The 25,936-nt window shown below is 39.7% G+C and overlaps 1 pseudogene; it reads left to right on the top strand.

The window, feature by feature from the left end:
* The window catches only part of LOC105509263, a 72,873-nt pseudogene extending 48,200 nt beyond the window's left edge, over positions 1-24,673 (top strand).
* Positions 24,674-25,936: the final 1,263 nt, after the last annotated feature.

Consider the following 25,936-nt stretch of genomic DNA (forward strand, 5'->3'; position numbering starts at 1 on the left):
ATTGCATTGGGAGTTATACCTGATATAAATGATGAATTGATGGGTGCTGACGAGTTGATGGGTGCAGCACACCAATATGGCACAAGTATACATATTGTAACAAACCTGCACGCTATGCACATGTACCCTAGAACTTAAAGTATAATAATAATAAAAAAGAGAGGCTTATTTCAAAATGAAAGTAAAGAACTATTTTTAAATTTCTTTTGACTACTAGATTTTATTTCTTTGAATGTGACTTTGCCTGGAGATCAGGTCATACTGAATCTTAGAATTTATTTGGGTAAAATATGCAAAATGCCTCTTTAGTATGTAAGACATAGTGGATATTCAATAAATGATACATGCTATAATGATTATAATTACTTCTGGCTGCTACTTTCCAATGTTTTAGGCTAAATATGGTGGGTCTATTTTCAGGCACTCAGGTAATTTTTGCCTTCATTCTTGTTCACCCCTTATGGTGAGATACTACTTTTGCAAAACCCAAAGTAAAAATCTGGGACGTTGGCCGGGCGCGGTGGCTCAAGCCTGTAGTCCCAGCACTTTGGGAGGCCTAGACGGGCAGATCACGAGGTCAGGAGATCGAGACCATCCTGGCTAACACGGTGAAACCCCGTCTCTACTAAAAAATACAAAAAACTAGCCGGGCGACGTGGCGGGCGCCTGTAGTCCCAGCTACTCGGGAGGCTGGGGCAGGAGAATGGCATAAACCTAGGAGGCGGGGCTTGCAGTGAGCTGAGATCCGGCCATTGCACTCCAGCCTGGGCGGCAGAGCGAGACTCCGTCTCAAAAAAAAAAAAAAAAAAAAAAAATCTGGGACATTGCTGCTAGACCTTAAATGCAGGTATGGCAGAAAGAAGTAATTCCATTTTCCTGCTTCTCCATGCGTCATTTAAGGTCATAGATCCTGAGGAAACTGTCAGAAATACAAGCAGCGCTGGCAGGGAGAAAATTCACTGGCATAGATTTTTGGGACTGCAGAACCACACAGGTCCTTTTCTCATCATCATGAGTACATGAATTTCCAAAGACCCTGATCTCATATTGCTCTGTATTCTTTTGAGGGGGACCTTCCCTTTCATTTTTCTATTTTGACAATGATATTTTGAGTCATTTTGGGACCACGCAAGATATACTTTAAAGTCTCCCAGAGGTGACAATCTTCTCTTATTTGCAAATGAACGTTTTAATAGGAGTTTTCCTAATTTTACTTTTCTTTTCTCTTTATTTCTATATGAAATTAGTTTATGTAACTATTCCCTCATTTGTTTTCTGTCTTTCAGCTAGAATGTAAACCACATGAAGTTTTGGACCTTATCTGTTTTGTTTACCACTGAATTGAGAGCATTAAGAAAAGTACCTGGCACAATTAATATTTGTTGAATAAATGAATCAATAAACTCCTTCTGAATTTTTTATTATGTGGAAGACTAAAGTGTTGTCAGAACATAATGGGCTAGGTATATCTACAGAACTTCATAAACTTGAAAAACAGGAAAGTAAAACTTAAACTTTAAGGTTAATTCATAATGGACCAGAACAAAACAGTGCAAAATCATTTGAAAAAGAAAGACTGGATTTAATGCTTGAAAGACTATATATAATATTATTGAATGTATTAACGTAGATAAAGAAGGAATATGTCAGTTAGAAAAGAGGTTGGTCAGTCATGGAAATACAAATTAAAAGACAGGCAGAGAGGCCATTTCCACCCCAAAACAGGGGAGAAGGGGGAATCCTGGCTTTTGGACTTTGTTGCATTCCCACTGAAGGGCTCTCTCTATGGTGAGAAGCCTTTAGGCTATCCCAACTGAATGCCACTGAGGCCTTAACTCCTCCACCTGATCTTGAGCTCCTGCTTAGCAAACTGTCTTCTGATGGTGATTCAATTTCCCAACTAGGTTTGCTTTCTGGGAGAAAACGTGCTGGTCATAACTATCAGAGCCCTCTGGGCCCTACCATGGTTATACTTCTCTTTGTAATATAACTACTTGGCATTCCAGTGTTGTATATCATTCTTATAATCTTGGCTAATGGGAGTCCAGCCTTGAGACTCAGACCCATTCTCAGCATGCTGGAATTGTGGTTTTGAGCCCACATAGCCATAAGTCAGACCTACATTTTGGCAGTTCACTGTAATGGATGCCTCCCCATGAAGACTCCAAAGACATCACCATCATCTTCTTGTAGAACCATCATAACTTTGCCATAACTAACTCCCTTTTGATTCAAACATCTTTAGAAAAGACGGAAATGACCTTTGTAACAAACATATTGTACAAACACTGCCCATCTGGGAAGGCGTGCCCTTACTCCAATGGGGCCATCATTGCTCCAACCATTCCTCATCTCTTCTTTGGTAATGACCTTCAAGACCATGTATGGTAATCTGCTATAATATTAACACTTGATTTAAATTCAAGCACTAGTTTGTGCCTCATGCCAGGCAGAATGCCGCTTCCTGAAGGACTATGGTATTTAGCAGGACCCCCTTGGAGACACTGGGCCTAACCCCACAATGAGAGCACCCACTCGGTTAACTACCAATTCACCCGACATGCTTTAAAGTGGTATGTTATTGATTCTGGAGGTTAAATCCTCAACCAAAGATAAAACTTTTTGACCACTTGAGACATTTTAATGAATCTCTCTCAGGCACAAGGGGCAATTTCTCTCTAATAAATTTATTTTTTTATAATTTCATCATCATTAAAATAGGTTTACAGCTTATCTTCATGAAATAACAACTTTTAAAGGACATAATAATTCAAATATATAACTTCTAGGATCTTTGTTTATGACTGCTTTCCTCAAAAGCTCATTTTTGTATATTCATTCTTAATTCACTTGTTAGGCAGTTTTATTATGAATGTTAGCATTTTCCATTCCTAAGCATTCTATTTTTGCTTACACATGTGAAAAGAGGGTGTTTTATATTCTCAAATCTTCCTTTTAATATTCAAAAGCCATTTAAAAGTTTCTGAAGGGTGAATATGGAGACAATACTATTGAGAAGAATGTGCACAGTGGTTCTCAACCCTGGCTACACATTAAAATCACCTAGAGACGTTTTAAAAATAACTACCCAGGTCCCACCTGCAAACAATTAAGTCAGAATCTCTGGAGGTAGTTCCCTAGGGGATTCCAATGTACAGCCAGGGATGTAAACCATTGAATTATAAGACTCAGTTAGAGGGGTATTAGCTCTTCTAGGTATTAGAGGGAATGATCAAAAAGCTCTGAAAATCCAGTAGTCATTGTTTTCTTCTTTTTAAAAAATTTTGATTAATTTAAAAAGTTGACAGATTAAAAATTATATATATTTATTGTGTGCTATATGTTGTTTGAAATAAGTGTACATTGTGGAATGGCTAAATCAAGCTATTAACATAGAGCTTACTTCACATGCTTGTCATTTATTTGTGGTGAGAACACTTAAATTTACTCCCTTGGTGATTTTCAAGAATGCAATACCTTGTGATTAACAGAGTCGAGTCAGCATATTGTAAATGGAGCTCTTGAATTTATTCCCCCTGTCTAACTGAAACTTAGTAGGCTATTAATTATTGCCTCAATTTCAGAGCCTGCTATTGGTCTATTCAGGAATTCAACTTCTTCCTGGTTTAGTCTTGGAAGAGTGAATTATTTATTCAATGCATTTGTCATGGGGAAAAAATGCATTTGTCATGGGGAAAAAATCCCTGGTTTCTCTCCTTGTTTTCCCCATCCTATAAACTAGATTTTTCCTGTATGTTTAATGAGCCATTTTGTATTTATATTTCTCTACAGTTGATTAAGTATGGGTAGATTTTAATGTGCCAACGTAAGCTGTTTTAAAATCTTAAAAGATTTTCTAGGGAAATATTTTCTCAACAACAACAACAACAAAAAAGATAGACATCAAAAATGATGTTGGGACAATTGGCTATCCATATGTAAGATAATCAAATTAGACATCTAACTAATGCCATATATCAAAATAAATTCCAGAGGGACTCAAGTGTGAAGTGAATAAAGTCAAACCATAAAAGTTACAGAAACAAAATGAAAAAGGATTATTTATAACCTAGGACTCGAGAGGCCTTCCCACACAAGACACAAACTCAGAAGCTGTGAACGAAAAGATTGATAGGCTTGATTCCATGTATGAGGATGCTAATTACAGCATTGTTCATAATGGTGAAAAATGAGAAGCAATCTAAAGTTTCTTTAATAGGGAACTGTTTAGATACGTTATTGAACATTTACATCACAAAGGAGTATTGAAGCCTAGTAGTTAAAAGCATGCATTCTGATGTCAGACTATCTGGGATTGGATCTCATCTCCACAAGTAATTTGCTGTGTTTTTGAGAAAATTAACAATATTATGAAATTTCCTTAATTTATTCCTCAATAAAATAAACATAATAGTTTTATTAACCTCCTAGGGTTATTGGAGAATTTATTTAATAATGTAAATCACTTAGAATAGATCCTTAACATAGTTACCTCCACAAAAGTATTAGCTATTGTAACAATGTAACACTTGAAAAAGAGGTAGGCTAATGTCAAATTATTCAGTGCAATTTCAGACATACTATTAAGAAAACAGATTTCAGGACAATGTTTAGAGTCTGATTCCATTTTATAAAAATTTATTTGTATTTACATATGCATGCATGAAAATGAATTGAAAAGAAGACTATAGAACAGGAAACCCACCAAACTGCGAATGATTGCTATTTCTGGAGGACAGTAAGAGTGTTTGGAAGGGAATATCACATTTTACACTAGATACAGTAATTTTGTATTGCTTCAGTCTTTTGTAAAGAGAATGAAGTTACACACTGTGTTAAGAACAAAAGGAAAGAGGAAGAAAGGAAGGAAGAGAAGGAAGAAAAGGAAGGAAGGAAGGACAAAAGCAAGGGAAGAAAGAAGGGAAGAAGGGGGAAGGGAGGGAGGGTGGGAAAGTGTTTTTAACATCCTCTGTTGTCCATATAGGATAAGATTCATAGCACAAAAACACAAACACCCACTGTGGCAGGGGTACTGCCCGCTCCCTTTCTGACATACCATACCTAGTCTTAGAAATACATCATGGGGCACAGCATCTGGAGGGAAGAATGAGAGAAACAGAAATGGGTAGTCCAAAACATACGGTCCAAATAATCTTTATGATGAATGGAAAAATCAAGTCTAGGCAGCTGACACAAAATCCAGGCATTAACTTAAATGGAATATTGAGTTTTATTTTGAATCAAGAATCAATTCTCTTTTCTCAGTGAGACCATCAGTGCTTTTCTTAAATCTTCTTTCCATATTTGTGCATGCTTTAAACAAGAAGAGGAGTTTTCTCGTATATTTCTAGGCTAGTTAAAGGAGAACACCGAGACTTCTTTGTGTGTGTGTGCGCGTGCACACGCGCGCATGTGTGTGTGTTTTCAGCATTTCTCTTTATATCTCCATGGAAGAGACACAATTTAGAGGGGAAACTCGTTAAATGGAAGCAACCCAGGATTGTGAGGTAGGAAACCTGACTAAACTATTCTTTCCAACTGCAATAGTTGTGTGTCTTTTAGCAAACTGCTTAATTCTTTAGCTATAAACAGCAGAGATTATCTGATAACCTTTGGTCCCTTCTAGTTTCCAAAATTACAAGATTTGCTGCATAATTTTTATTAAAAAATGATTACTCTCCAGAATAATTGCAATGAGAAACCCACCTGCTTTTTATTAGGTTGCATATTAGGCTTAACTAATGGGAGTATAGTATCAGTATGGGAGGTGATTAGTCTTTTTCTTCATTGGCTAACTCTGTTGGAAATAGTCTGTTCAGTTTCAGGCACCGTACTATGACAGGGACGTATGAAAGGTGAAATATTATGCTCAAGGCTGGGCAGGGGGTGAAGGACAATTCACTCATAAGAAGGTGAAATCCAAGCCAACAGCTTGTGTGGGTATTGAATCTACATATGTGTATAACACATATGGTGCAGAAAACATAAGGGGAGAAATTATACAAACTGATGTGGAGATATTGAAACTCCTGGGGCCCTGGCAGAAGCAAATATGAAAATAAGAAAACTTTTCACAGTAGTTCCATAGGAGTTAAGCTCACAATTAAAATATCACAGGCCTGCATAAGAAAGTGAATTATCTCACAAGAGAGTATCAGCAGATAAAACTAATAGTAGAATAAATGTCTAATAAATGGAAATGTAATAAGCTATCTGAAATTATAAATTGAATATGTTTAAAGCACTTAATAAATAAATAAATAAAAATTACTGAAAAACATGACAGTATGTGGCGGTTAATTAATACTGAGTGTCAACTTGATTGGATTGAAGGATACAAAGTATTGATCCTGGGTGTGTCTGTGTGGGTGTTGCCAAAAGAGATTAACATTTGAGTCAGTGTGCTGGGGAAGGCAGAACCATCCTTAATCTGGTGGGCACAATCTAGTCAGCTGCCAGCGAATATAAATCAAGTGGAAAAATGTGAAAAGGAGAGACAGGCCTAGCCTCCCAGTCTACATCTTTCTCCCATGCTAGATGCTTCCTGACCTTGAACATTGGACTCCCAAGTTCTTCAGTTTTTGGGACTCAGACTGGCTCTCCTTGCTCCTCAGCTAGCAGACAGCCTATTTTGGGAATTTATGATCGTGTAAGTTAATACTTAATAAACATACATATCTTATTAGTTCTGTCCCTCTAAGAGAACCCTAATACAGATTTTGGTACCAGGAGTGGTTCCAGAGGAACAGAATATTAAGGATGGAGTTCTTTCATTGGTTTTGGGGTTTTTGGAATTGGCTGCTTAATATGATTAGACCCCAAAATGCTAAGGACTCTACTTTTTTTTTTTTTTTTAATACTTTATGTTCTAGGGTACATGTGCACAACATGCAGGTTTGTTACATATGTATACATGTGCCATGTTGGTGTGCTGAACCCATTAACTCGTCACTTACATTAGGTATATCTCCTAATGCTGTCCCTCCCCACTCCCCCCACCCCGCAACAGGCCCCAGTGTGTGATGTTCCCCTTCCTGTGTCCAGGTGTTCTCATTGTTCAATTCCCACCTATAAGTGAGAACATGCGGTGTTTGGTTTTCTGTTCTTGCGATAGTTTGCTGAGAATGATGGTTTCCAGCTGCATCCATGTCCCTACAAAGGACATGAACTCATCCTTTTTTATGGCTGCATAGTATTCCATGGTGTATATGTGCCACATTTTCTAAATCCAGTCTGTCATTGGTGGACATTTGGGTTGGTTCCACATCTTTGCTATTGTGAATAGTGCCACAATAAACATATGTGTGCATGTGTCTTTATAGCAGCATGATTTATAATCCTTTGGGTATATACCCAGTAATGGGATGGCTGGGCCAAATGATATTTCTAGTTCTAGATCCTTGAGGAAGACAGTGTGGCGATTCCTCAAGGACTGTATTTCTAATACTATGGAGAACACTGATAGAACTTTGAGTGAACTGTTTTGAGAGTTATGCAAAATAAATGTATTTCACACTTCTGATTCACTGCTTGTGAGAGGCAAGGAGTTTAGTGACTCTATACATAATACCTTTAACCATATGTGGAGAACCAAGGAACATAATGAAACTGGTTGGTTGCTCCAAAATTCAGTGGACAACGTGATGAAAGGAAATGATGAACCCAGGGATTCTGTCTTCCAGCTTCAGAAGCAGATACTGAGCCCCAAATCTGCTGAGATTGCCCTGAGAGAGAGTCTTATCTCTTGTGGATAAAGAGATGAAATTGTGGAGAAACAGACACCAGCTGTTATCACGTGAGAGGCTGACCTGCAATGAAAGATGCATGCACAGCTTCGCCAGGTGTCTACTGTTAAAGTGAGGACAATGACTGGAAAAGAATGAGACCCTGCAACTTGGAATGGGGATGTGTGGGAGGACCCTGGTGAGGCTGGGGACACTGAGTTTGTAAACTCTGATGAACCTTCTTTTGCCAGAAGGAATGGCTTTCCCATTCCCAGTAGTGGCAACATCCCCTCCCTGACCCATGCTGCCATCAGCCTTTCCATCTCTGTCTCAGGAGATAAGCCCTGCACTACCTGAGGCAACAGTGATGGCCTCTCCTGAGGCAGTTGCCAGGCGAAATAATGTTTATTCTCCTCAGAAGCCACTCCCAAAACCCCTGTTAGCTTCTAGACCTATAACTAGACTAAACAGAAATCTGGAGAACAGGCATGGGAATGGATATTAAGGGCATGAGATAATGGTGGAAGGAACATAGAGTTGGATCAGGCTGAATTTATTGATTTGGGCCCACTAAGTAGAGACTCTGCATTTAATATTGCAGCTCAGGGAGTTAAAAAAAGTTATAATAGTTTATTTGCTTGGTTAGCTGAAATATGGATTAAAAGATGGCCTGCTGTGAGTGAGCTGGAAATGCCTGGTATCCCTTGGTTTAATGTAGAGGAAGGGATCCAAGGACTTAGTGAGATTGGGATGGTGGAGTGGATTTGTCACTTTAGACCTACTCATCCCATCTGAGAGGGTCTAGAAAATATACCCTTTACCAGTGCCTTGCAAAAAAGATTTGTGAGGGAAGCACCTGCATCTTTGAAGAGCCCTGTTAATTTCTTTTCTCTGTATGTCAGATCTAACAGTGGGAACCACAGTCACTCAACTACAATATTTAAATACAATGGGAATAATTGGATACCGAGGTGGCAAGGGCCAAGTGGTGGCACTCAACCATCAAAGGCAAAGTGGGCATAGCTACCATAATGGACAGTAGAGACAAAGCGACAATCAGGATAATCTGATTCATGTAGAGCTCTGGCATCGGCTAATTAATTATGGTGTTCCTAGAAGTGAAACTGATAGGAAGCCTACTGCATTCCTACTTAATGTATATAAGGAGAAAACTTCTAGGTTGAATGGACAAGATGAATTTGACTTATAAAAATAGAGAATTGGCTGGGAGCAGTGGCTCACACCTGTAATCCCAGCACTTTGGGAGGCCGAGGCGGGTGGATCACGAGGTCAGGAGATCAAGACCATTCTGGCTAACATGGTAAAACCCCGTCTCTACTAAAAACACAAAAAATTTAGCTGGGCATGGTCGCGGGCAGCCATAGTCCCAGCTACTCAGGAGGCTGAGGCAGGAGAATGGTGTCAACCCGGGAGGCGGAGCTTACAGTGAGCAGAGATCATGCCACTGCACTCCAGCCTGGGTGACAGAGCGAGACTCCATCTCAAAACAAACAAACAAACAAACAACAACAATAAAAAAACAAAGACAAAAACAGAATCATAGACCCTCAATCAATTTCCAGACCCACAATCGCTTGAATGAAGGGGAGGCCAGGTCCCCTTGAGGAAGGACCCCGTTACATTACCAACAATTTACGCAGTTAATCTTCCTCCCATCCTTCCCCAAGGAGACCTCCAGCCTTTTACCAGGGTAACTGTGCAGGGGGGGAAGGGAAGTGATCAGACATTTTGGGGACTACTGGACACTAGCTCTGAGCTGACGCTGATTTCAGGGGACCCAAAATGTCACTGTGGTCGTCCAGTTAAAGTAGGGGCTTATGGAAGCCAAATAATGAATGGAGTTTTAGCTCAGGTCCGACTTACCATGGCAAGAAAGAAAGACCATTTTTTCCTCAATGAACACTCCTGGAACCCTTGTCAAATATGTGTTGACTATAGATGAAGATATTTATTTAAGGTATTTATTTCTGGACTCTAAATTCTACTTTATTGAGCCATATGTCTATCTGTGTGCCACATTCTCTTGATTATTATTGCTTTGTAGTAAGTTTTAAAATTGGAAATTGTCAGTCCTCCTACAGTGTTCTTCTTTCTCAAAATTGTTCTGTATATTCCAGGTTATTCACAATTCCGTAAGACATTTAGAATGAGCTTGTCAATTTCTATTACAAAGTCAGCTGGGATTCTGATTGGAATTGCCTTGAATCTGGAGATCGATTTGATAGCGTTATATTGAATGCCTCTTCATTTCTTTATGTTTTCTTTAATGTTTTTCAATAATGTATTATGGTTTTAGAATGTAAGTTTTTCACAAACTTAATTTTTGCATTTTTCATTGCAAAATCACTTCATTTGCATTGTTCATTGCAAGTATATGAAAAAACAATTAATTTTTGTATATTGATCTTGTATCCTACAACTTCACTGAACTCATTTGTTAGTTTTTTTGCATGAATTCTCTAGGATTTTTAATATATAATTTGTCATATGCAAATAACAATAGTTTTACTTATTCTTTTTCAGTCTGGATGCCTTTTATTTCTTTTTCTTGCTTATTTGTCCTGGGTGGAACCCCTAGTACAATGTTGAATAGAAGTGATGTAGGGTAGACATCCTTACCTTTTTCCTGATCTTAGGAGGGAAAACATCCAGTCTGTTACCATTAAGTATGTATGATGTTAACTGTGGGTTGTTTTACGATGCCTTTTATACCTAAGATTTTGTGTACGCATGCCTTTTTTGATGTTAATATAAATAGTATTGTGTTTTTAATTTCAAATTCCAATTTTTTTTACTGATAAAAATTGTTTTTACTGAAAGCGATGGATACTTTTTTGCTTGCCTTATAGCCTGTAACCTTGTTATTATGGCTTATTAGTTTTAGGAGGGTTTTTTTTTTGTCAATTCTTTGGCATTTTCTACATGATCATGTCATAAGTGATATACAGTTCTGTTTTTTCTTTTCCAATGTTCATATACTTTCTTGTCTTTTCTTGCCTTATTTTATTAGCTAGGACTTCCGGTATGATCTTGAATAGGAGTAAGGGAGGACTGCTTGTTCTATTCCTGCACTTAGGGGAAAAACATCTAGTTTCTCATCATTGAATATAATGTTTTCTGTAGATATTTTAATGAAGTTGAGAAAGTTCTCCTTTATTCCAAGTTTGCTGAGAGTTTTAAATCATAAAAGGGTGTTGGATTTTGTCAATTTTTTTTTCCTGCATGTATTGATTTGATCGTGTGATTTTTTCTTCCTTAGATTTTTCTTCTCCCCATCCATTGATATAATGGGTTACAGTAATAAATTTTTGAATGTTGAGCTACCCTTGCATACTTCAAATAAATCTCCTTGGTCATGGCATATAACTACTTTTATACATTGTTGTTTCAATTTGCTCATATTTTGCTGAGGGTTTTTGTATCTGTGTTCATGAGAGATAACCATTTGCATTATTTCTTCAGGTAATGTTTTTGTCTGGTTTTGCTATTAGGGTAACACTGGTCTCGTAAAAAGAGTTAGAAAGTGTTTCCTCTGCTTCTGAAGTGATTGTAGAGAAATAGTACTATTTCTTCCCTGAATATTTAGTAAGACTCAGCAGTGAAACCATATTGGCCTGGTGCTTTCTAGCTTGGAAGATTAATTATTGATTGTATTTTAAAAATAGATATAAGCCCATTAAGATCATATATTTCTTTTTGTGTGTTTGTCTGTTTGTGTGTTTCAAGGGATTGTTGCATTTCCTCTTTGCTATTAAATGTGTGGGTATAGGGTTGCTCATAATATTCCTTTATTATCCTTTTAATATCCCTGGGATAAGAAGCAACGAGTTCTCTTTCATTTTTGATATTAATAATTTATGTGTTCTCTCATTTTATGTTGGTTAGCCTAGCTAGAGGTTTGTCAATTTTACTCATCTTCTGAAGAACCAGACTTGGTTTTATTAATTTTTCTATTGGCATTTTCTGCATGATCATTGATCATGGTTTCTAATTTCATTGATTCCTGCTCTAATTTCTATCATTTACTTTCTTCTGCTTGCTTCAGGCTCATATTGCTCTTCTTTCTCTAGTTTTAAAGTGGAAGCTCAGATTACTGATTTTAGATTTTTCTTCCTTTCCAGTATATGCATTCAATGCCATGAATGTTATCCTAAGCACTGCTTTCACTGCATCACACACATTTCGGTAAGTTCTATTTTCATCCTCATTTAGTGAAACACATTTTAAAATTTATTTTGAGACTTATTTGACCCATGCTTTGTTTAAAAGTGTGCTGTTTAATCCACAAAGCTGTGGTTTCAGGCTGATGATTTCCAAGGGAACTATGGAACTGGGATAGTGGGGTGGTGGTTCGCTAGAAGGCAAGTTAAATACCATAAAGTTCACTGTTTTTACTGAGATCCATCTCTCTTTTTTTAAAAAAATAAAATAAATATTCTTCAGATTGTTGCAAGCCTCTAGTTAATAACCCAAGTCCTAAAATCTTGATGTAGACAAATTTTGCCTGTGGTCTTGCGGCTTTTAGGGAGGAAATAATTTTCAGAGGTCTTTACTCCATTTTCACTGATATTCTGAACATTGTTTGATGTGCTTGTCATCCATAGCTCTTCTTTGGTGAAGTATCCATTCAAGTTTTTTGTCTATTTTAAAAATTTGGTTGTTTATTTTATTTTTGTTGAGTTTTTAAATAAATTTTATTTTGGAACAATTTTACGTTTATAGAGAAATTGCAGAAATAGTCCAGAGAGTTGCCATGTAACTCTCACCCAGTTTCTACTATTGGTAATGTATTTCATTGCCTTGGCATATCTGTTAAAACTTAAGAAATCAACATTAGTTCATTATGATTAACTGAACTCCAGACTTACTCTATATTTCTTAGTGTTGCTTTTTGAGGATTGTTTATGTATTCTAGATAGAAGTCTTTTGTCAGATGTGTGATTTGCAAGTCTTTTCTCCCAGTCTGTACTTTGTTTTTTCCTTCTCTTATTTTTATTACTTTTATTTTTAAAATGTCAGCAAAAGTTATTTGGGTGCTGTCATTTTTTTGTTTCAGTCTTTGAATTTATCTTTGATGAATATAAATGTTTTAAATAAAATAGCAGCAACATATTATTCTAAAATATCTTGCTTGTTTTGACTTATTAAATAGTTTATGAAAAAGTTTTATTTTATATTTATGTTGTTTTTGACTTAAAAATACCAAGTGTATTAATCTTCTTTACAATTTAAGACTTAAGTCTTAAAATTCAGGATATAATTGTAGCACACTATTAATGCCCAAGGGCGACATACTTTTTATGGTGACCAATCAACTTAGTTTTATACCTGAGATTCTAAAGTGTCGTTTAATAATGACTGAAACATCATGACTTGGCTATCAATGCGTGTAATTTATACCCCTTTGCAAGTTTAAAGGCATTGATCTCTAGTTATTCAGGCTTGGACATTTTCTCCTGCCCTACTGTCTTTGTGGTCCCAAGTGTCATGCCCCAGTAAATGCTTCCGTGCTTGTTCCTGAACCCAAAGAACTGATACCGAGTGTGACACAGACTGAATGACTAAGGAAACTCTAGCTTCCTCCAGCCCCACACTTGGCTAAGCTGCAATCAGCTCTGCGTGAGGCTGGGCATGGAGCAGGTGTAGTCAACGTCCTCCTCTCTGTCTCGATTGTATCCTCATTTGGTGCTGCTCTCACGGACGCCTATCTTCCTCCCTCTGTCTGTTCCTATTGTCTTTCCAGGCTCCTGGCTGTCCTTTCTGTCATAGCAGCCTCAGTGATTTTGATAATGTCAGCAAGAGCCGAAAGCTATTGCCCCTCTGTGATGGTTGGATAGGGAGCTGCATGAAATGCTGAGGGAATGGAAAAGAGAGTGGGGGCAGTCAAGTGTGGCAAGGGTGGCATTTGCCATAGGTACTGACCACTTGTGAGAGTATTTGTCGCTCTTCAGCATAGCGTAGGAATGAGCACTGGAGGGGAGGTCAAAGCCTGGAATTTTCAGCCGACACTGGATTTGACCAGCTACGTGCCTTAGAGTTGAGGGAGCAAGAGATCACTCTGTTTCTCCCTGGGCTCAGTTTTCTCATCTGTAAAATGGTGCTGGGGGTAATGTGCTGGGGCTGGATTACTTGATTCTTAAGGTCTTTCGAGTTCTAATGGTCTAAGTAGGACAGTGTCCTTCAAACATTTTTTGCTTATGTACCTCTTAACAACTTTTTGAAAAACTATGATTCAAGGCACATTTTAAAGTTGATATTTAAAATTTTACATCTTCTATTCAAATAGTTGCAAAGGATATGATTTCCAATACATCATAAAAATTGGTAGTTTTAAAGAGAGAATTTAAAATTAAAAAAAGTATCCAATGGAATTTAAATGCCATACTCATATGAGACCCCCTTCATCCACTTAAGAAATCTACAAATAAACTCTTTTTATTCAACATTTTAAATTTTCCCTTTATCTATGATTTTATATTCCACTTTTCCCACAGGATTTTATATTAATGCACGTGTATTTTATGCTCAAAAACTTTTTATTGATCACTCTATCATACTTATCGCAATAAGATTATGCCTTATAAATTCAAATTTTAAAATTTGTTTTCTTTTCTGTGACCATAAGGCTTTAAGGGCTAAAAAAAGTCTTCTGTAATAGATTGTAATGATAATTATTATTGATACATAGTTGGTCAAAAATAAAAATGTATATTAATTTTTAGAATCATGCATTGTATAATGACATTTTAGGCATTGACGGACTGCTTATACAACTGTGGTCTCATAGAATTATAATGGAGTCAAAAAGTTCCTATCACCTAGTGAAATAACCATCTCAGTGTTGTAGTGCAATGCATTACTCACATGTTTGTGATGATGCTGGTTTTGACAAATCCACTGCACTGCCAGATGTATAAAACTAAAGCACAGGCTGGGCACGGTGGCTCACACCTGTAATCCTAGCACTTTGGGAGGCCAAGGCGGGCAGATTGCCTGAGCTCAGGAGTTTGAGACCAGCCCGGGCAACATGGTGAAATCCCATCTCTACTAAAAATACAAAAAATTAGTTGGGTGTGGCAGCATGTACCTGTAGTCCCAACTACTCGGGAGAGTGAAGCAGGAGAATTGCTTGAACCCGGGAGGCGGAGGTTGCAGTGAGCCGAGATTGTGCCACTGCACTCCAGCCTGGGCAACAGAGCAAGACTCCGTCTCCAAAAAAAAAAAAAAAAAAAAAAACAAAAAAAAAAACAAAAGTAAAGCACATACAGTTATGTACAGTACATAATACTTGATAATAATAATAAACAACTATGTTACTGGCTTATGTATGTATTATACTATACTTTCTATTGCTATTTTGGAGTGCAATTTTAAGTAGAAAGAGTAATAAGTAGAATTTTTAAAAAAGTTAAATGTAAAACAGCCTTAGGCAGGTCCTTCAGGAGGGATTCCAGAAGAAATCATTGTTATCACAAGAGATGACGCAGCTCCATGCATGTTATTGCTCCTGGAGACCTTCCAGTGGGATAAAATACGGAGGTGGGAGACAGTGATACTGATGATCCTGGCCTGGTGTAGACTAGGTAAACTAACATGCGTTTGTGTCTTAGTTTCTAACAAAAAATGTTTAAAAGTAAAAAAACTTAAAAATATTTTTAAAAATTAAAAAAGCTTATAGAATAAGAACATGAAGAAAGAAAATGTTTTGGCTGGGTCGGTGACTCCCCCCTGTAATCCCAGCACTTTGGGAGGCCAAGGTGGGTGGATCACCTGAGGTCAGGAGTTCGAGACCATCCTGGACAACTTGGCAAAACCCCATCTCTACTAAAAATGCAAAAATCAGCTGGGCATGGTGGCACGCAACTGTAATCCCAGCTACTTGGGAGGCTGAGGCAGGAGAATCGCTTGAATCCAGAAGGTGGAGGTTGCAGTGAGGTGAGATCACAACACTGTACTCTCCAGCCTGGGTGACAGAGGAGACTCTGTCTAAAAAAAAGAAAAATGTTTTGTAGAGCTGTACAATGTGTGTTTTACACTAAGTGTTATTACAAAAGGGTCAAAAAGTTGAAAAAATGAAAAAGTTCATAAAGTAAAAGTGTTACAGTGTGCTTAGGTTCATTTATTTTTGAAGAAAACACATATTTTAAAATAAAGTCTAAATGCACAATGTTTATAAATTCTGCAGCAGTGTGCAGAAATGTCCTAGACCTTCACATTCACCAATGACTCATTGATTGACCCAGAGCAACTCCCAGTCCTGCGAACTCCATTCATGGGAAGTGCTCTAGAGAAGTGTACTGTTTAAAAATCTTTCATACTGTAATTTTACTGTACCTTTTCAATGTTTAGATATACAAAAATTTACCAGTATGTTGCAATCGCATGCAGTATTCAGTACACTAATATGCAGTAGAGGTTGGTAGCCTAGAAGAAATAGGCTGTACCATATAGCCTAGGTGTGAAGTAGGCCATACATCTAGGTTTGTGTAACTACACTCTGTGATGTTCGTACAACAACAAAATCAACCAACAATGCCTTTCTCAGGACATATCCTTGGCGTTGATACATGACTGTATTAAATATACGTAATTTTCATTGGAAATACATGTGTTAATGAGATGATGAGACATTTTCCTAATTATTTCATATATTTCTGTATGAATATAACATTTATGCAATGAAGCAGAGTCCAACATCTGTATTATCACTACTCTTTTTTTATAGATGTAAGCACTGAGAAAATACGTTCACATAAAAAGTACACAGAAATGGAAATTTGCTATATCACCATCACTTGATCGTTTGACTACCTTTTGAGTTATTTGTCAAAAATTATACACTAATTTATAATCAAGATTATTTTTAATTTTGTTAAGAGCAAAGAGTTGGGAACTGCCTGACATGGAAAAGGATCTGTTGTTCATTCATTAGAGCCTGATTCCCTATTTCAATTCCTGGGACGTATACAAAAAAGGCTTTTACAATACTGTCAATTAACTGTTAATAATCCCAGCTATTCTTTTTCTTAGAGGCACCTTGTTTAATCAGATGTATTTTTTTAATTGTTGGAAAAGATCAATATGTTATTAATTTCCTTCTACTTTTATATAGTGCTTTTCTGTTATCATGTGCTTTGAATGTATTCTCAACAAAATCCTGGAACTATAGATTTGGTTTATTAAATATGTGAAAAATAACTTCCATATAATCTACTTGGCAAAGTCAATCCTCCCTGTAAAACCAATCAGACAAATAATTCTTATTTTCTCTTAAGATAAAAATCTGACATTGCTTTTTCAATTCACCCAAACACGTTAATAAGCATTTCAAGGACTACTATAAATACTACTGGCAAAAAATTATGGAACCCATCTTGTAGGATAGATGATAAAATCAGTCAAGTCAAGATTAAAATGATGCCGCACTAATGTGATTTATCCGTTTCACAATGTTAATAAGAACAAGATCATAAATCCATATGCAGTGCCTCTGCTCTGAATTTGTATAGGCCACTGTTATATATATGTCAAAGGACTTTTGTAAACTAGGTCTGCTAAATATGGATACGTGCATGTATCAAACATTGTTTTTCTGCTTTGGAGAATAGTTAAACAAAAGTCAAATATAAAGATGAGAAATAACTCCCATCAATTTTATGAAACAGCATGATCAAAGTTTCCTTATATGGCAAGTGAAAGAGAGCAATATCCAATTGCTAAAAATGAATCAGTCTGGAAGTTATGCTATAGTTTTCTCTTTGGCTAATAGGAGGTGAAAAATGCTGAACGTTTGAATATCTGGGGTTCCTCTGATTTTTGGTGTAATGCCTCCCTTGGATGAAGGTGATGGGGAAGCCCCAGTGCCCCATGCCTGAGCGGACTCAGAGCAGGGGAGAGAACTCTTGGTACCTGATGGGGGTGGCGCCAGATGCTGTCAACAATATCTGTGAGCAGCTCTGAGCAAGGGGGTTGTGGAGGATGGACCCTGACCTCTAGGGAGAGGTGGGTCTTCCCCTCCAGAAACTCCTCACCCTGATTTCCTACATGATTTCCTCCTGCTCCTTGAATATTTTCTGAATATTTTCTTTCCTCAACAATTGCTTTAATTTTCCTATCCCATCTAACTCTGTTCACTTCAATCTGAACTTTCTGAGTCCCATTTGGGACTCAGTGACTGGTCAACTCCCCATGAACTTGGCCCAAAGCCCAGAACTAATTCTTCCTCCCACCCCTCCATTCTAGAAAGGGATTCATCCTACTTGGCAGACTGTCTCCCAGAGGATTCAGCATCTTGGAGAACTCTTTGCTCCCAGACACCTATCTCCAGAAGGCACGAGTGTCCCCCACTCCTCCTGGGATCAGTCCAGTCACATGCTCTATAGCAGCTCTGGGTCACCCCTCCCTATTGCCTGCCTGCTTGCAGATTTACTTGACTCTTTGGATGCAAACTCACATCTGCATCCAGCCATTCCTCCTGCGGTGATGGTTTAACCGAGGGACAGGGAACCCTAATTTTTTAAAGTGTTGTTACATCCTATCTATACCAGGCCTCCTGAAACTCCTTGGTGATTTCTAAGGTGTCAGGCTGCCGCAACCCTGCTAGCAATCTTGGAGGGGATTCCTAGAGACCTATGACACATAGGTGGGTGGGAGGATATTGGTGCCTTCGGACAGACTACGCAGCCCCCAGCCACCATCCCCTAGTGCTGAATGACTTTCCCTCCAGGGCTGTGTTGACTTTTAGACACGAAAGCCACTTGATCATTTATTCTTCCAATGTCATGCTCCATTCGAAGTGGTCCAGCCAAGCCTGATTGCTATCCCAGTGACATCTTTTACTCCACGGGGAACGCGTCCCACCCTGGAGTAACCTACTTCATCTATTCTGCTCTTTCCAAAAGGCCATAACCTCAGCATGCAGGGTTTCTCTCTGCAGTGTTCATCTGCAAGGGACTGTTGAGTCCCTTGGGGTCACCACTTCCAATGTACAGGGCTCTAGACAAATTCCACAGTGTCCCATGGTATGGGTTTAGGAGCTTTATTGGGAAGGAGAAATTGGAAATGAGCAAAGAAAAGGAGGGGATTCCCTGTCCCTGCTATTTAGTCCCTGGGGAGGTATAGGGATTGGTGGCTTCCTTCCCTGATAGGCAGGGCTGGACTTTACAAGGCCCCAGGTGCCGGCCAGCTTGCAGGCCAGACAACCCCAGTAAACAACTGGCACATCAGAGCCAAATGCCAAGCCCCAAACAACCTGTCCCCCATGGGCAAGGCTGCTTTCTTACGGCTGCTCTATAAAATGACCCAGTTCCAGGCACAGCTCCTCCCCTGGAGGGTAGACATGGGCTGCGTGACCAGTGAATCCCCAGGCCACCACCCACAGGAACCTGGGAGCCTGGCTCCTCTTCCCTTACTGGCTCAGGCCTTGTGAATATTCTCCTCTCCACAAAAGCTTATTCCTTAATCTGTACCAAGTAACACGGTGGAGTTCATGGAAAGCATGGTGGCTGGCAGGTGGAGGTGTAGCTGCAAAGCATCCACCTTGTCAGGTGATTGCCTTTGTTTAAATATGTGGAAGAGGCGGGTTGTAAAATTCCCTCTGTCTGCCTGCATTGTCTACTTTGCTCTAAGAAGATTCTCCCTTAAGAGCAATGACAATAGCCTGGGGACAGGAGAGGCAAAGTCTTTAAACGAAAATTGTTATTACTCACTACTGCTCTCTACTCTTACCTAATTCAAAACATCCCATGGAGGCTGTGTGCCTAATACTCCTGCACCCCAACAGGAAAGTAAGTAAGCAGGAAAGCCGAGAGCCCCAAGGATCTGATGCTGCAGTGACTCACTGGGGGACTTTCCCCTGCTGGGCTCTCTGGAGGCTTTTATACCCTCGACAATGCCTCGTAGTGAGAATAGGATGGGCATGCTCTTTACCTTTCTTTTGTCAAGTGGACAAAGGGTTGGTGAGGAAGGGTGTCATTCTTTGGCAGATCAGCTCTAGTACAGATTACACAGAGGCTGAGTGTTGGGTGATGATTCCTTTAAGCTCATCCATGTCCAGGTATCTCTTAAAAAGTCTCCACCAACCCCTAGAGATATACCTTCCGTAGTCTGAGGACCACTGACTGGTCTAGGAATCTAGGATTCCGAGGTGTCAGGCTCAGGCTAGAGTGCCCTGGGGCCTGCCTGGAAGCTGATAGCCTCCTTGGAACAGTTGCTGGAGACAGCATCTTCATAGAGAGGCTTTTGTGGGTGCTGGAGGTTTTCTTCTTCCCACGGATATGCAAACAGCTGCAGGAGTTAGCCAATACTATCTTTTCTATCTTCCACTGTTACTGCTGCTATTACGGCTTTCTCCCGTTCATCCTCTGGCTACAGGGTCTCCTAGTAGGTCTTCTAACACACCAGGCACACTCCGTCCTCAGGGCCTTCTGGCTGTTCCCTCTGCTGTAATTCTGATTCAGACATCTGCATGGCCTACTGCCTCATCTGCAATTCTGTTCTCCAGGAGGCCTGCTCTGACTCGTCTACTCAAAGTTGTAACTACATGTTTCTCTCCACCTCCTCTCTATCTCTCATGCCCTCCCTTATTTCCCCTATGGAACCTATGATCTCCTAAAACATTGATTTGTGTATTTACGTTTGATGATTTTGTTTTACTCTACGACCTCTTACTCCCTGGAACAGAAATTCTTTGAGGGCAAGGATGATTGTCTGCTTTGTTCACTGATATACACTAAATGCCTAGAAGGGAGCTGGTGCATGGTTGGTGTGCAGTAAATATTTGCTAATGAAGGAATAAATAAACAGACTCATTTCTTGAAAAAAACAAGTCCAACTTTCACAGCTTAGCTGATCCACATGACCTCTCCCTTAAAAAACACATAATGCGACCGGGCGTGGTGGCTCACGCCTGTCATCCCAGCACTTTGGGAGGCCAAGGCAGGCAGATCACGAGGTCAGGAGATTGAGACCATCGTGGCTAACACGGTGAAACCCGTCTCTACTACAAAATACAAAAAAAAAAAAAAAAAAAAAATTAGCCGGGCATGGTGGCTGGCGCCTGTAGTCCCAGCTACTGGGGAGGCTGAGGCAGGAGAATGGCGTGAACCCGGGAGGCGGAACTTGCAGTGAGTCGAGATCGCACCACTGCACTCCACACTCCAGCCTGGAGGACAGAGCGAGACTCCGTCTCAAAAAAAAAAAATGCACCATAGCACCAAATTATACCTGAGCTCTGAGATGTGGCCAGTTTTCCCTTTTTCTTTTCTCCTCCTCCTCTGGTCTTCCTCCTCCTTCTTCCTCTTCTGCTGCCTCTTTTTCTTCTTTCTTCTTCTTCTTCCTCCTCCCCTCCCTTCCCCTCCCCTCCCCTTCCCTCCCCTCTCCTGCCGGTATACATGATCCTGACTGACTCTTTAGTCTCATCTCTGGCCCTTTTTGATGAAGCCCAGAGCCTGCAAACCAAAGGCCAGGGGGCCAAAGTTGGCATGCAGACATGTTTTTTAAGACCTACAAAATATTTACCTTCACACTGGTTAAAATGAATACAAATGCATCACCAATCTTTGGGAAAAAGTATATATTTTATATATGTATATATAAATTTTTGGAAACAGGGTCTCTTTTTGTCACCCAGACTGGAGTGCAGTGGCATGATTACAGCTCACTGCAGCCTCAGACTCCTGGGCTCAAGTGATCCTCCCACTTAATTCTCCCAACTATTTGGGACTACAGGCAAGTGTCAATATGGAATATTTCAAAGATATTTAAACTTCAAAACTATTGAAGATATCAACATCTTCTTCTGTCTTCTGAAAAATCAGATTTGCTAACATTGGGCCACATCGCCAGTTGGCAGAAGCTAAGCACCAGCTGCCCCATAGGGCACTGTCTCCATCACCTCCTACTGTGTCCCCGCCACTGGCACCAAGATCAGCAGTGTTTTTGCTGAGCTGTGGCTCCTTCCATAGCCTGCTTTATGTACTCTATGATTTGTACCCATCTGGCCTCTATAGAAATTTGAGTTTCTAGCTCTTGGTTTTAAAGACAGTGAAGAGATCTGCAGTTTCCAGAATTTGTCCTGTGATCTTTTTTGTTTCCAGGCTTTTGCCAGTGCTGGCTTTCAACCTGGAATATTCACTTTCCCCTCTTGACCTGGTCATCTTCTACTCATGACCTTAGATGGCACTTCCTGTAGGAAGCATGTTTTGGTTTTCCAATATAGGGTTAAGTGCCCTTCCTTGTAACAATACAGGAAGTTCTCTTCCTCTCATTCTGCTGTGAAGTCATCTCTTTCACTTTGTATTATAATTTCTTATCTTCTTCCCTACTAGATTTAGAACATTTTAAAGGTAGGGACATGTCTTGTTCATCTTAAGTCCAGGAGTTGGCAAATTATAGCCCACAGGTGAAACCTAACCTGCAGCCTGTTTGTGTACAGGCCTAACGCTAAGAGCGGTTTCTACATTTTTAGAGCATGGTAAGAACAAAACAGTATGTGAGAGACAGCCTATGTGGCCTACAATGCCTAAAATATTCACTCTCATAGTCTTTACAGAAAAAGTTTGTTGATCCCTATTCTAGCCTTCCATGTGGCACAAAGTAAGTATTGAATAAATATGAAATGAATAAACAGCTGTTGCCTTATACCTGGCATTCCAAGTAATGCACATGTACTAGAGATTCTAAATTGAGTGGAGAGATAAAGACATTGTATAAAAGCTTATCATGTATGGTTACTTAACCTCATCATTTTACTCACTCCAGGGGGAACACTCCCCCTGCCCTCCCCACTGCATGATGCTGCTCACACATTACATATATGTAATACATGTTTACATTGCAATAACACATTATAACAGTATATTAATTATATATTATATAATGTATATCATTTAAATAATATAAATATTATACTTACATAATAGATTTAGATAATAATAACTTATTATTATTTTCTATTTCACAAACACCCAGATCTTCCAAATTTGTTCTAGCCACAGAACCTTTGCGTTTTCCCTCTGCATGGAGTGTTTTTCCCCCAGATTCCTGCACAGCTGGCTTCTCTTCAACACTCAGGTCACTGCTCCAATATCACATCTTCAGAGACACTTCCTTCTCTTTACCTCATTACTCTGTTTTATCTTCTTCATAGCACAGTTCACCATCTGAAGTTATACTTATTTATGGTCTGTCTTTCTCCACAAATGATGTAAGCTTTATGAAGGCAGGCACATGGTCTGTTTTCCTTACTGTCTGTATCCTCACCATTTAGAACTGTGCCTGGTGTATGACAGGTTCTCAAACACATTCTTTAAATAAATGCAGTGAGATAGAAACTAAGTGCATGATGTTCACATCAGCTTCTTTCTTGCACAGCTATTCAATTCAAGTACTAAATCTGAGAGCCGAACCTCTGATCCAAGAAAAGTGAAAACTTTACATGCTTAAAGTCTGTTGTGCTACAGTTGGGCTGATCGTGGTGTGACACCTCACTGGGAAAAACAAGCTTCTCTGAGAAGCCTGCAGGTGCGGGTACAAGGCCATGTCCCACTTGGCAGGAAATCCTGGGAGCCCGTGCTACAAAAAAACAGGAATGAGGTTCTGCAGGAAAGCTCTGAATTAATGAGCATCACTGGCTGGCAGGCTTTCAGTTCACTCTCAGCCCAAATATCAAACCCGCCAGTGGATAAATGGCTTTAAATTAAAGGAAAAGAGCTGGTCATGTTTGCTTGCCAGCTAGTGCATGAAACATTTTCAGGACCCTTAAAGGCATCAAGGACTATTTGTTTATTGACGTAGCTCCCTCTAGGGCTGACTCCAATTTAAACTCTGGATCTCTTTGTTAAAATATGAAAATGATTCTGCATAATCGAAAACTCTATCATTCTCATTGTTCTCCAGAAACACATCTCTGAGAAAAACATTTTTTTAACAGAAAATCTGTAAAGATGGGTAAGAATATATAAAATCTGACTTCAAGAAATAAATAGTTACAGTGAATTGATGCCAACTTAACTGCCTTTTGAATATTTAGTGCAAAAGAGAGTATGTCTTGGTCAGGAAAACACTCCATCACTTGATTTCCCTTTCAACTGATTTTGTGTCATTAATGCTTCTATTTGTCTTAATAAATCAGCAACTGTTCTCTTGAACACTTAGCTAGAGGTTGCCTCCTTAGGGTGGAACCCAGCCACATAAATAAACATTAACCTTTCTGGATATATTCATGGGATTTGATATAATGACGTGGCACCCTCAGACACAGAGATGTCCAGAAGCATTTTATGAGTGAAAATTAAACAAGAATTCATAGGTAGCTGTAGACAAATCTTTTATGCAGGGCAGACACTTAACTGGTATCTAGCCCTTTCAGAACTGGATGAAGTGTGGAAGGGAATGTCTATGAACAGCTAAGATCAGTATTACCAAGACCAAGCCTCAGCGACATGGCCTGAAACCAACCGTAGGAGAAGCCTCCATCAGAACTGGTCTGTTTCCTCTTGGCTTACAAGAAACTTTCATTCCATCAATTTTTATGACGGTTATTATATTCCTAGCACTAGACCAGGCTCTGAGATAGAGATGCAGTCTCTGTATTCTGGGGGCTTACTAAAGGGACAAGTGTGGGAAGTACCGTGCTGAGTTGTAGGTGATGGGCACAAGAACTGAGGTCCAGTTCCTGGCTTCTTTGGTTTCTTTTTTCCTTCAAGAAGGACATTGATCTCCTGGCCTTTCTGACTTGCATTTCAGACCTCCTGAAAGCCACTCCTTCGTTCCTATACTCAACAGGGGAGGAGGCTAAACCCACGGACACAGAGATAAGTGGGCGGTTACTGCCCTATGGGAACGGCAGCCTAGTGGTGAAAAGAGGCAACTCGGCAAATAATTATGAGTGTTTCTCCCTCATAAATGAGGTTACTAGATGCCCTTGAGGAAGGGAGTCAGCCCTAACACCAGTTTCTACTGTGCTGTGTCTGTAACTCTTGAGGTACCTCAAAAATTCATATTTGTAGGCCTCATCCACAGGCCATGATTCAGTAGGTTGAGAAGAAGTTGAGAAATGTGTATTGTTAACAGTGTATCCTAGTGATTCCAGCATATGGTGAGGTCTAGAAAGGGGACAGTAGACAAGTGGCGCTAGCAGAGGTGTTTCATAGGTGAAGGCTATTGGTCCTCTAAGACTTCAGAGGCATTGGGTTTATACCAGGTATAGTTTGGATGAAGGAAGGTTATTCTAGGCATATAGGATCACATGGTACAACTCATGGGGTGATGAATGTCAGGGGTGTTGAGAGAACTGGGAAAGGCAGGTGTGGAAAAAGGAGTGACAAAAGCTGAAGTTGGGCAGGAGAGAAGGGGGCTGACTAAGAAGATATTTAGTAAAGGGTTAAGAAGCTTGGCGTGAATTCTATAGGAAAGAGTGGCATGGTCCCAGCAGAGTTCAGGAACACAGTGCTGGTGGCAAGATGGCAAGGGTCTAGAGTAGCAGGACTAGAGGCAGAGGAACTGTCTTAGTTATCAATTGCTGTATAATAAATTACCCCAAAATGTAGTGGTTTTATACAATAACATTTTATTTGCTCCTCACTTGCTGTGGGTCAGGGATCCAGGCAGGGTAGGACTGGAAAGTTCTGCTCTGCATGGTTTGGCTATGGCTTAACTGGTGGTTGGGCTGGACTGGAAGGTCTGAGAAAGCCCCATCCTTCTGCCTGGCACCCTGGTGCTCCTCCACATGGCCTCTCTCTCTCTCTAGTGGGAAAGGAGTTACTTAGGATTCTTCATGGAATGGTGGTTTGGGGGCAGTTGAGCTTATTATACAGGGCCTGGCTTCCAGGAGGGAGCATTCCAAGTGCAAAGGCAGATGTCTTATGGCCAGACTTGGAAGTTACTTCCACATTACAACCATGCTGCTTTCATGGGTTGAAATAGGTCACAGGGTCAGCTCAGACTCAAGAAGAAGGGAAATAGACTCTACCTCTTGATGTGGGGGAGGCAAGGTCATAATTGCATAAGACCTGGGGGATGGAGACATTGGCACAGCTACCTTGGTAAACACCATCTACCATAGGACTAACTGGAATATTCTGATCTCTTAGACAAGAGATAAAGAGGCCTAAAGCATGGCAGTAGCAACAGTGATAGAAAGGGATGCCCCTGGGAGATGTTTTAGAAGTAGAATTACATGGCCGGGCTCA

The sequence above is a fragment of the Colobus angolensis genome, unplaced genomic scaffold (assembly GCF_000951035.1).
Source record: "Colobus angolensis palliatus isolate OR3802 unplaced genomic scaffold, Cang.pa_1.0 Scaffold172, whole genome shotgun sequence".
Classification (NCBI taxonomy): Eukaryota; Metazoa; Chordata; class Mammalia; order Primates; family Cercopithecidae; genus Colobus; species Colobus angolensis.